This window comes from Corvus moneduloides, chromosome 7 (genome assembly GCF_009650955.1).
Source record: "Corvus moneduloides isolate bCorMon1 chromosome 7, bCorMon1.pri, whole genome shotgun sequence".
Lineage (NCBI taxonomy): Eukaryota > Metazoa > Chordata > Aves > Passeriformes > Corvidae > Corvus > Corvus moneduloides.
This window is the reverse complement of record NC_045482.1, coordinates 26,412,849-26,425,078: the sequence shown is the minus strand read 5'-3', so window position 1 is coordinate 26,425,078 and position 12,230 is coordinate 26,412,849.

Below are 12,230 nucleotides of genomic sequence, written 5' to 3'. Positions count from 1 at the left end.
ATTTTGTATCACAGCTTACCCAGTGCAGTTAACTTCTCCTAAAACTACTGATATGAGAAAGGAACTTAAAGAGAGTAAAAGTTTGGGTATAAATAAGATTTATTGTGCCATAAGCAAGCAGCAACAGCACAGAGGCCAGGCTGCCTTTCAAGCGTTGCGTGGCTGCTTTGTGTATGTGTCACAGTGTGGGACCCAGCACATGTTTTAGACGTCTGTGATGGTTTTCAACTGTTGAGAGAGCAAGACGTTCAAACAGAGGCACTGGGAAGGTAACAACTTAATGAAAAAAGAGCTCTGTGTGGCCCAGTCATTGTCCCAGCCCCTCAGAAGTTGTGGTGAAAAAGAAGAGGCTTTGAAAAGTCAGGTCATGGACAACTTGTTGCTGCTAAACCACACCTTTACAGAGCATATCAAACCACCTCTCTCCCAAGGACTGCTGTTATGCCTACTCCCTTCTCGACGCACAGACTTCCCATCACTGTAATTTGCCTTTGCACGTCTGGGAAAATTGTCCTTAGTGATCAGTTCAGTAGAAATACCAAGAGACAAACAGGCAGATGTGTTGCTGGATCCACTTTCAAGAGTGAGGCTGAAAGACAAATTCCAAGGTTTTTGTGTTGCAATCAGAACAGCAGTCCCAATGAGGCTGGTTATTACACAAACTATGTGCAAAACAACTGTCTGCACCTTTGTAGGACTCACTGCAGAAGTGAGAGGCGCAGGTGTATGGAGGGGAGTATGTTTGTGTGAGTATCTGGGTGTTTATACAGAGTATTAGTTGAAACTGAAGGCTTTGTAATAGCAGGAGGGTGGGTTTTTTTTTTTTTTCTATTTCATAATTTTGTGTGTTATTTAGGCCATTCTAGTATGAAACTATTGTTGTGATCCAAGTTTGGGCTCCTCCCTGAAACCTGCTCTTCTTCCCTTCTCTGCTACCCAGGCATCTTGCTCAGAGATAATGTTTGTGTTTTCTTCTCTGTGACAAAACAGTGATTCTTATCAGAAATACCATGAAATCAGTGCAATCACTCAAATAGTAATTTAAATGGGAAATTGGAAAGTTTGTTCTAAACACTGTAGAGTGAAAAATCTTTCAAAGGAGAGCATAACATTGACAGGTGATGCCCAAATACACAAAGGTGTGGACATAGAGAAAATATTTTGTGCAACTGTTGGGATTCATCAAGGTATGAACAGATTGTGTTCAATCTGCCAAAACATTTTTTTCCTTTTTCCTATTATCTTTATTTTTAGAAGAAATTTTGATGAAAAATTGAATTTTTGCAGGGTCCATGTGTTAATAAAACTCTAAAACTCGTGTTTAAACTATAAGAAATTAGGATCAGTAGAAAAACTCACCCGTTTAATCCTGAGTACTTAAAGGGATTGATGGAGTAGGGTACCTTGTTCTCCAAAGAACAGAAGTCCTAATTTCTTTGTTAATTGGCGTTATCTCATTCATTACAGTTATAATGAGTGTTCACAAACAGCAAATCCTCTCTTTCTTATCTCTGTCAAAGCATATGGTCCTAGCAAAGGAACCAAGATAACAGTAGCCTAATGCAGATGTCCTCTAAATTCAGAATACTGAGTGATCCTGTCCAAAGGAGCTGAAATGAGCCTTAACAAAACTTAACACCTTATGTACCTTGGTATGGTCACTAGGAGCTAATTTTGAAGCACATCAATTCATCCATCCTTAGCTAAACTATGGGTAAGCGTATTATGGTTTTAAAGCAAGTGACCCCCTGTCTTGAGTAATGCCTTTATTCCAAAAGTCACAGCCTCTAACAAGGAGAAGGACTTGTCAGGAATCTTCCAATAAAGTGTTTTTCATTGGAAAATGCCAGTTAGTAAGAAGCAGTATAGTTCATGAGTTTCCATGGATCTCTTGATGCAATTTATTTTAAAACAGATCTAGATTTTCAGGTATGAGCATTTCTTTTTGAAACCATTTCCAGATGAAGCAACTCATTGCTTTTAAATATCAGCTAAAATGCATCTCAGAAGATAAAAACTATAAGAACTGAAAAATCATATAACAGTAATGTTTCATTTTTCTCAGGTCTATTTATATCAATATTTATATTTACTTTTTTTGTGTGTGTTGAATTCTGGGCCTAAATATGACATAAAAAAATGTTTCAGATTCTCAAAAATTTTAGATGGCAGGAAATACAATTTTTGGAGAAAAATTTACACTTTTTGTCAGTGACAGCCTGGTGTACAGACAGGTCAAAACCCAGATACCAAAAGATCAGTAGATATGTTTCTCTTGTTGATTTCATTGACACATTAAATGTCTGTCTTTTTCTTGGTCATAGCATCTTCCTCCATAATAGTTTTATGTGGACCTGAGAGTCTGAATTCCTAATTTAAAGTTCCCTTGATCCTTGCACTTTGAACATTGTTAGTTGTGGTGCTATTTATCAAACATACAATTTTTGAAGTTCCTGCTGAAACTGCTTCCCAAGAGAAGTCTTTTCTTCTTCAGGCCTGACAGTACCATAAATTATTTTAAGATGTTATAACCTTCTATATTTTCTAGTGAGTTATACTGCTAGTTAAAAAAGGCTCTTTGCTTCTGAAGAGCCTCCAATTTGATTGTTTGCTGGGAGCAACATTGTGAGGAGAAAATGCAGCCAATGGTCTTGAGCTCTGATATCTCATAACAAATGGTCTCAATTAAAGACAATTCAGGGAAGTCCATGGAAATATAGTCAATTATCAAACACTGAGAAAGAAATGCTTTGAGAACACAATTTGACTTCATTTTTCAAGGTATAAAAAAACCATGCAATACAAACATGGCAGAAAAATAAAGTCACACCAGGCAGAAAACAACAAAAAACAGTGACTAGAAGACATTTTTTCTGCACTTGAAATTTCTTTCCCCATTTCCTTAACAATTTGCAAACTCCTTACTTATAGTAAATACTTGAATGAATGTTCATTTAGTTCTATCTAGTCTGTTTTGTTTCTCTAAAATCTATCCTTAATGTCAGCTGAGTAAGAACTTACGGGCAAGGCAAAGAACCTGAAAAGTTAAACAATTTTGCATCATGAAGGGAAACGTCCGTCCTGTCAAAACTCTGCTGTTTTTTGAGGCATGGAAATTTATCATCACTGCAATTATTATCATAGCTTCATTCAGCTCCTCCAGAATCATAAGAAAAGAGAGATGATGACATGATAAGGAGCAGTATTTGCTATAGTTATACTCATCCACAATGTAATAGCAGTTGCATAAAAGCTACCTAAAAATCAATGCACGTATTTTGGACAGAAATTAATGTGTTACATCGGAGGCTTTCTTCTAAGTTATTATTACTGTAAGCTGGTTCGCTGCTTCCTTCTTATTCACTATATTTCTGCTCTCAGAATTGCAGGTCCAAAGAGATACAAGGCCTGTGAAGTCTAAAAAATGCATTAATGGTTTGGTGGGGTCTTCTGTAAGTGTTTTGCAGACCAACGGTGCAGCTCAGATAGAGGAAGTTTTTTATCAGGCATTTCTGACTGCTCAGGCTGAGAATAGAAGTAAATAAGTGTAACCACAATATCAAGATCCATCTGCTGGAAATGTTTCTATAGAAAAAAAACAATCTGTGAATCTCCATCAAATTTTGCTTCCATTTTCAGTGCTAAGATGAAAGTCCTTTGTTCAGTGAGAGCTGGGGAGCATGCTTCTAGCCATGGGCCACTGGCATGATCCAGCAAAACTCCTCTCAGTTTCTTCCCTCCCCAGCCAATAACTCTAGCATGTGCTTAACACCCACCCTGTGGGATTTGGACACATGGTGACAAGGACTTCTGTTAATCAAGGCCAAAAGAGCTAGCACTGTATTTAATTGCCTCACTTTAAGGCAGGCTGGCTTAAAAATGTTTTTCTTGTTGCTCCCCAGGCTGCCTGGCATGCTTTTGGCTGCTATAAGCCAATAAATAACAAAAGCAACAATCATAATAAATAGTAAATATTTGATATTATAAGAACAACATTGCTGAGTACACAGTATTTTGAGTGACAGATGTGTATTTGTTAGTGATATTAACTAAATAGAGAGTGCCTTGCAGTTTCTTTAATAGTCACAGAATTAATCACACAGATTAATAATGTTGCCGCTCACAGCAGGAAAACGATTTCTTCTCAGCACTGACTTTCTTTTTGCTAAGAATGTTTTCAGCCAAAAATATGTGGTGACACATGAACAAGCTCCCCAGCTTTTTAAAACTGATTTTCTAAGGTTTTACGCATTCACTTCCGAGACTCAGTTTTCCCATTTGAGTGAGGATGTGGTCCTTTCTCTGGGAAGCCAAGAACTGTTACTCAGCCCCTTGCCTGGTGCAGTGGGGATTGCTCATCTGATGCTGGAGAATAGGAGTGGGAGTTCCTCCACCCAAACACATCCTGGAGTATGTGTAATACAGCAGTATGTGAGAAAGGATTAAATATCTTTCTCTTGCTCGAGAGAAACACCTCTTGAATATGAAGGTGCTCGGGACTTAGGAAGCACAGCACAGAACTGCCTTAGCTAATTCTTGATGTAGTAGACAGAAAGGAAATTAGCACAGCAGTGTACCAAGGCCAGTATAACCCATCCTTGGGAAGGAGCACTGCACACTGTCGTTTTCCCTGGCCAGGCTATGAAGGAGACAAACTGGCCTATACCAAATTCAAGGGTTGTATTTTCTTTAATAAGCTTTTATTTCTGTGCTATCCCTGCAGTTGCTGCTGTTTTCCACAAGAAGGTGATGCAGATTGAATGGATGACTTGGTATCCGGTCAGATTCTGAGCAATAATGGGTTTGGCATGAAAACAGTAGTTTGAAAAGTCAGGTTGTGTGTTCAAACATCTGTATTTGATGCATCATTTTCTGGGCCATATAAAGGCCAGTTGAAACTGTATCCAGTGGCAACATGTTATCCTATGGGATCAAAGTACCATGTAACGCCAAGTACTAAATAAATTATGGTTGGACTGCTGGGAGAGAGAGCAAGGTCACTGGCTTGCTGTGAGAAAGCTTTACTTTGGAGTTAATAGTCTGCAGTAGTTTGAAACGAGGCAAGCAACCAGCTAAATTGAAGGTAGGCTTTTGTGCATACATTAGGTGCCAGGAGAGCTTTACATACTCTCAGAACCTTGCATTGCCTTTTGTTTTGAGGGAAACAAAGTGGATTTCCTTTGAAAATGGAAAATTAAAAAAAAACCAAAACAAACCTCTTGTGCTACGGGTATGCTACAAAGCAATTGCTTTGCAGATAAGCCCTTCTAACAACCATATTGCATAGAAAGTCACACATCAGGCAGCTTTGCTTCAAAGTAAAATTCCAAAATGCAGTATAATTCAGCCAGAAGGGAGCAATACATTTAAAAATGGGACTTCATCATTGATGAAAGACTGCATTATTTCTTTCAGGGAGTCCTATAATAAACCTTATTTTAAAAAAAAAATTAAATAAATAAACAAATAAATACAAGAATGAATAGATGAATGAATGGTAGTATTTTGTATGTATTGTTCTAATCAAAAAATAATTTTCACTTAAAGCTAGTTCTTACGAAGTATTTTCAACCATAACAAAATTGGATTTTCACCACATGTAAAAATTCCTTTTTGGTAAATTTCTTTTCCCTCACTAAATTCTGCTTTAGAAAAAGAAACCCTTGCCAAAATTTGTATGCTTCCTAACAGAATTTGAGGATCTAAGGAGGCAAAGCAATACAATACTTGTATTGAAATAAAAAGAAAGAATTTCAGTGGATTCAATATCATTCACTTCTCAGACAGAAAGAAAATAGCCTTTGCTTCAGTTTTAAATGGAGATTATTTGTCTGAAAGCTTGACAAAGCATAAGAGAGAAACTTTATGTTTCTCCCTGAGCTCCAGAGCATCATTTAAACTGGAGGAAGTCCTAAAATACCTCTTAATTATCATCATCGACCTCTATAAAGAACTTTGTCAATATTTTATCCATTCTGGTGGTAGTGGGCAAAAAAGTCAGTGATTCATTGGTAGTATAGGCCCTAACATCCCTCCAGCCCTCCTCACCATTAATTTTCCATTATGTGTTGTTCTCTAAGCTCAATAAAGGGCAGCACTGAGCCCCATTAAGTGATGATGTTCTGTGGTGAATGGGCAGCAGAAAAGTGGATAAACGAAGAGCCTGACCAAAGCTCATTGCAGTAAATCAGATTTCTTTTATACCAAAGACTGGCTGAAGCATGTCTGTTCCCTCCTACATTCCCTAATCCCTGGCACACCTGGGCTGCTGCCACAGTACATCAGCACTGTCTGTTGAAGCTGAACCAGCCTTAGAATCAGCGTGCTTCGGAAAGCACTGCAACATTAAGTTGGTTGATACATTTTAAGGAACATGGAAAAAATAGTTCAGAATTTGATTTCTACAGCTCTAGTAAAGTGTTTTGTTCTTTCACATAATTGTGGAAAAGTCTAAGAATAAATCAAAATATAGTTATTGTGGTGAAGAGAACAGGCAAGTCTGCCTCCATTCACAGGAAGACTGAATCTTAAATTACGCAGGTCAGACACTTAGATTGCTCAAATGTGATATCTTAACTTTTTATAGTCTTTTGGAGGAAGGAAACCTTGTTTCATCCCATTCAAAATCTAAAATTTGTAGTAAGTGCTTTGAATATGGAACAACATCATTATTTTTTCATACTCCTGAAGAAAAAGGAAAGAGTGAACAAAGAAACAGGACAGTGGAGCTGACTGTGTTCCTGGTCCTCACAGACCTTCAGAGGGATGGATGTGTGCTGAGTTCAGCCCTGCAATGCTTTAGCATCTTGTTCCAGCTTGCCCTGTAGCCAATGAAGAGCACAGATTAATCACTCAGGGAGTGATTGTTCCTATCCAGACACCTGTGCATGTGCTGATTATAAAGTAGGTACACAAAACCTTCTGAACTGCTCCTTCTTCTCTCCACTGAATATAGAGGAATACTAGAAATCTTGATTGACCTGGACACTGATTTAGATAGCAAATATGAAGCTGTTGGCATATTTAGTAATTTAGTAAAATTATCCCTGTCGCAAAAACTGAATGGCTACCCCCAGGTTGTCAGAATCCTGTAGCTGAGGTGAGAGACCAGCTGAGATGCTGCCAGGATCATTACAAAACTGTGGAGGGGGTGTTCTAAAGGGATCCAAGTAATGCTGCAAATCAGCAAACTTCATCATATTTTCTGCAAGAGTTTATCCAGACAGGAAAACCCCTGGTCATTCACTTCTCTGTAAAGGAGGATTACTGTAAGTGATAGCTATTGGGAGCAGAGCAAATATCCATGGCATGGAACTCATGGAACATGTGGGAACACAGAAAAACTCATCAGAGTCTCATATGCTACCTGGAATGAGAAACTAAAAGTCAAATAAGAAACAATAAAACTTGAGAAAGCTCTTGGGAACTTGCTCAAAGTTGTCTTATGGGATCTGTGGCACCAACAGAACTTTTTTTTTTTGCTCTGACCAACCACTGGAACAGGTTGCCCAGAGAGATGTGGAGTTGCCCTCACAGGAGATGTTCAAGAGCTGCCTGGATGCAATTCTGTGCTACGTGCTCTGGGATAATCCTGCTTGAGCAGGGAGCTTGGACCAGATGATCACTGTGATCCCTTTTGTGATCCTATCTGTGATTCTGTGATCTGGGCATTCCCCTCCATCACTAAATGCTCTGTTAGCAAAATATCAATAGAACTGTGGTGCAGTGGGAATCTACTGCCACATCTTCTGTCAGTTCATTAGGGTTCTTCCTTGTCTTAGCTTGTCTGCTCTTGAGACAGTTATTAACATTATTATCATCAGTAGAGTTCTGCTTGGATTCATGACCTCTCCCATGAGTCCCGAAACAAACAGATTAAGCAGCTGCAGAGTTTCCCTAGGTAAGTTAAGAAGAAAATGCCACAGACCTTTCCTGTTTGCTTGAGAACAGACACACAATGTTTGTTTGGCACTTTTCTCTTTGCTTGTTTGCAAAAATAATGAGCCCTTTCCTTGTAAGGTATTTTACCAGATTATGCAGAAGTAGATTCCAAGGCCTACTTCACATTTGTCCACAGAAACTAGTGAATATGTGAAAGTTTATGCAAAGAGAGCTTATGAGTCCATGGAGTTTTTTCCTCCCCACACTGCCTTAGCTCAGTGGAATTAACCATGTCTTCTTTTATACAAATTTCATGCTGAGGCAACTCAATTTCAAACTTAAAATTCAAGGTGATTCAGGACAAACCACTTCAAAGGAGAGTTTTCTGGCTCACATAAGTTAAAGAAATAACAGATCCATATGTAACCAGAAAGGGTTAAGTAAAGAGATCTTTGTGAAGCAGGATCAATTGCTCTTGGCTTTCAGAGCACAGAAGTGTTTTGATGGGACTGGTGATAGTTTGTGCATTCCCCACGTAGTTCCAGATCAAGGCATACAGATTGCACAAAGCTCCCTGGCAGAGTGGGTTCAGAATAAGCTGTATGCAATCCTATAATCTGATATGGACCCACTTTTTTGGTTTCTTCATATACCTGAGACATTGGTTTAATTGAGATGTGCATAGAGAATGGAACTCCTGGTATTGTCTTCCTTTCCAGCTCTCCAAAATGTTGATAGGGTCCATGGAAACAAACAGGTATCAGTGATGTCATCAAGATCTTAAACTAAAAGTTTCTTCAGATGCTTCCTTTTTTTTTTTTTTATTTTTTCTTTTTTTTTTTTTTTTTTTTACTATATTCTCTTACTATTCAACTTATCTGAGTGGGAGACCACACTGTCCTTCATGGAGATGCATACCTAAAGTAGCTGTGACATACTAAGTAAAATTACTCCATGCTTTTATTTAGGGAAATGATTTGGCATGATTTCTAAACACCACAAAAATATCTGGAACCCTGTCCCAGATAAAATTTAAATTTATGGTAACATATCCATGCTATCCTCCTGTTTTTCCTGGCATGAGGTGGGTGGAGGCAGTTGAAATATTTTAGTGCATCTTTTTCTCTAAGGGTCATGAGACAATTACATCACAAAACATCCCTATGCCTCCAGTTAAAAAATTATACAGTAGCAACAGTTACTGCAATCAGACTCTGTATGCTCTATGTATATAAAACCCCCTAGGAAAGAAGTCAGCTGCACAGAGAGATGACTGCAGAAGAAAACAGACCAAGTTGCTGAGTCTGTATAGCAGAGGAATAAAAGAACCAGGTAAAGAATACAGAAATTCTGTTTCATAGTCTGCTTCAGATGATAATGTAATTTCTCCTAAAATATGCATTTAAACCTAGACAGAAAGATGTGATTTTTGAGAGAATTCTCCTCACAGGTTTTTAAACCACCCTTCAAATCCATGCAATTATCTCCAGTTTTACTTCCAGTGTGACTGACACTGCTTTAGTGTATGTTACTTCCAGCTCCATTTCTTATGATGATGTAACAATTGAAAATATACTGCTAAATGTCTGAGTGTTCCCTTGATTTTAATGGGATCTAGATTAAATGACAGTAATAAGCACCCTTTGTGCACAATTCTTCCAGAAGAGTTGCAAAAGTGGTACTAAAGAGCCCTCTCTCAAAAACTGTAACTTCAAAGCAAGGTAGGAGGATCATTGTGGTTTCTTTTTCTTCCAAATGCCCTATTAACTCTATTAAGCTTGAAACTTCAAATCACTCACTGCTTCTGTGACCTGACCAGCCAAAATGCTACCTGTTCTCCTGTCTGGAGGGAGCTGGTAACTGCTTTTTGCTTTTTGCTACAGTTTTTAGTTCCATTTCACTGACAAAATTCAGCATGAGGGAGCAGAAACTGAGTTTTCACCTGTCATGTTTGTTCTCAGCAAAATTTGTAGCTAGCTCTCAAAGCTTTTTTTGTTTAAACTAGTTCATTAAAACCAAAAAAACTAGGTAGGATATTTTCTATGGTCTTGTTTGTTGTGGAGTTGCTTCAGGGGCTCCTATGGGGAAACTGTCGTGACAATTTTGATGTGGAAATACAATAATATAGAGATTATAGAGCTGACATTACAAATATCAGCTTCTTTAGTGATTATAAAATATACAGTTTATCAAAGCACAGAGAATTCCAGAATTCCCCAGTGCTCTTCATGAGAGACTGTAAAAATAAATAATCCAGACTCAAAAAAACCAGCCAAACCAAACAAAAAAAAACCCAAAAAGACCCCCCAAACAAACCAAAAAACCAAAACATTTAGAGATTTAGTAAAGAAGTGATAAGTTATCACAGAAAAACATAGGGAATCTTCATGTTTAGGTTTCTCTTCCTTATGCACCTCTTTGTGCCTGTTATTCATGACTCTTGTAATTTGATTGATCATTTCACCTGTTGAAAACACATGGTGCAATTTGTTCAAGACAACATTCTCCAACAATGCCATTAAATATTTCAGCTAGTGCTACCACCTGGGGATGGTTCAGCTCAGCCCCTCATACCCTTCCCTTACCATTGTCATGCTTTTCTTCTCGCTAATCACACCCTACAGTCTTGTGCTCTTTGATAAGTGATTTCACTTCTTCCCTTCCAATCTCTTCTGCAAACTGGTTTAGCTATGGCACCCTCTCACTGTAGATGTCTCCATCAGTACTAACTGTTCCTACACCTCTGCTAAATCAGTAAATAAGTATGCAGCTGAGAGCTGTGCAAAACAAAAGTTATATGATCAGCTTTCTGTAAAAACCCAATGATCTCTTTTCATATTTATTCTCACCTCTCTTAGCTCTGAAAGTCCATTATGGCTAATGATAGAAAAAGATTGAAATAGCTTAATATGGTTTAGTTTAGAAAGGAGCAGAGTAGGAAAAATCACAATATAGAGAGATGTGACCTGAGAAAGGTAAATCTGACATTCTTATTTACTCTCCCAGAACAAAGAAATTATTCTGTCCAGATGTAAAATGCAGGGGATAAATTACTGCTCCATAGAGCATGCTCTGGGGCTCACTGCCTCGAGATATTGAGGGCAAGACAAAATTGCTGCTTACAGAATTGGCCAGTATAAACATAATGCCATGAAGGAGAAATATGGTGGTGAGCAGAACAGCCAGCAAATGTGGGGGATCTCCCTTTATTTATTACAAGCCACTCCAGCCCTGGCAGTTCTGTTTACCCACACCATGCTGGACTCCATAATTATGACCAGATATATTCCCTTTAGGCAGCTCAAATTGCCTAAACCAAGGTGAAATTAAACTGCAGTTTATTGTCCTTGGGATCATTAATTTTCCAAAGAGGTGCAAATATGTAGGGGACTGGTCCTAACAGTCCCCTCTTACCTTTTTATAAGGTATAAGATCCCTCTTACCTTTTTATAAACTTCTGTTTGCATTTTAAGAAATGAGGATATAACGGACTGGAAAGGCTGAGATCTCTGGATCCATGTCACTGAAACCACCATCAATATTAGCATGCACAGGTGCCCCGTTGGTCAAGAAGCCTAAAAGGACACAGACCAGCTCATGTATTTGCATCCCAAAGGTGCTTCACCAGTTGAGAGGCAGCGGGCAGTGACAAAGCATAGAAACCTTTATATGTCTTCCTAACAAATACAGGACACAGCTCTGAAAACTACTAAGGCCCATGTGCCTTGTGACCATTAAAGCGCTCACAGAAGAAAAAGACTTTGAGAAGGAAATCCATAATTCATGAACCTCCCCTTCAGATCTGAACTGGAAGAGGAACAGGGAGCAGAATGATGTCCCCAAATGGGACAGAATCCAAATGGAAATGTTCAGCGTCTCACCCCTGAGACACACAGGTCTAGGGGGCCAGATGGGATCCACCCAAGAGTACTGATTGAGCTGACAGAAGTGCTCACCGAGTCTCTTTCCATCATTCAGTCCTGGCTAACTGGGGAAGTTCCAGCTGACTCAAAGCCAGCAAATGTGATACCCATCTACAAGAAGGGCCAGAAGGATGACCCAGGGAACTACAGGCCTATCTGCCTGACTTTGGTGCTGGGGAAGGTCATGGAGCAGATCATCTTGAGTGCCATCATGTGTCAGGTACAGGACAACCTTTCACAAATCACAACATGGATTTGTGAAAGGCAGGTCCGGCTTGACTGACCTGATCTGCTGTGACAAAGTGACCCATTGAGTGGGTCAGGGGAATGCTGTGGATGTCTGCCTGGATGTTGTAAAGCTTTTGATTCCATTTCCCACAGCATTCTCCTGGAGAATCTGTCTGCTCATGGTTTGGACAGGTGCAC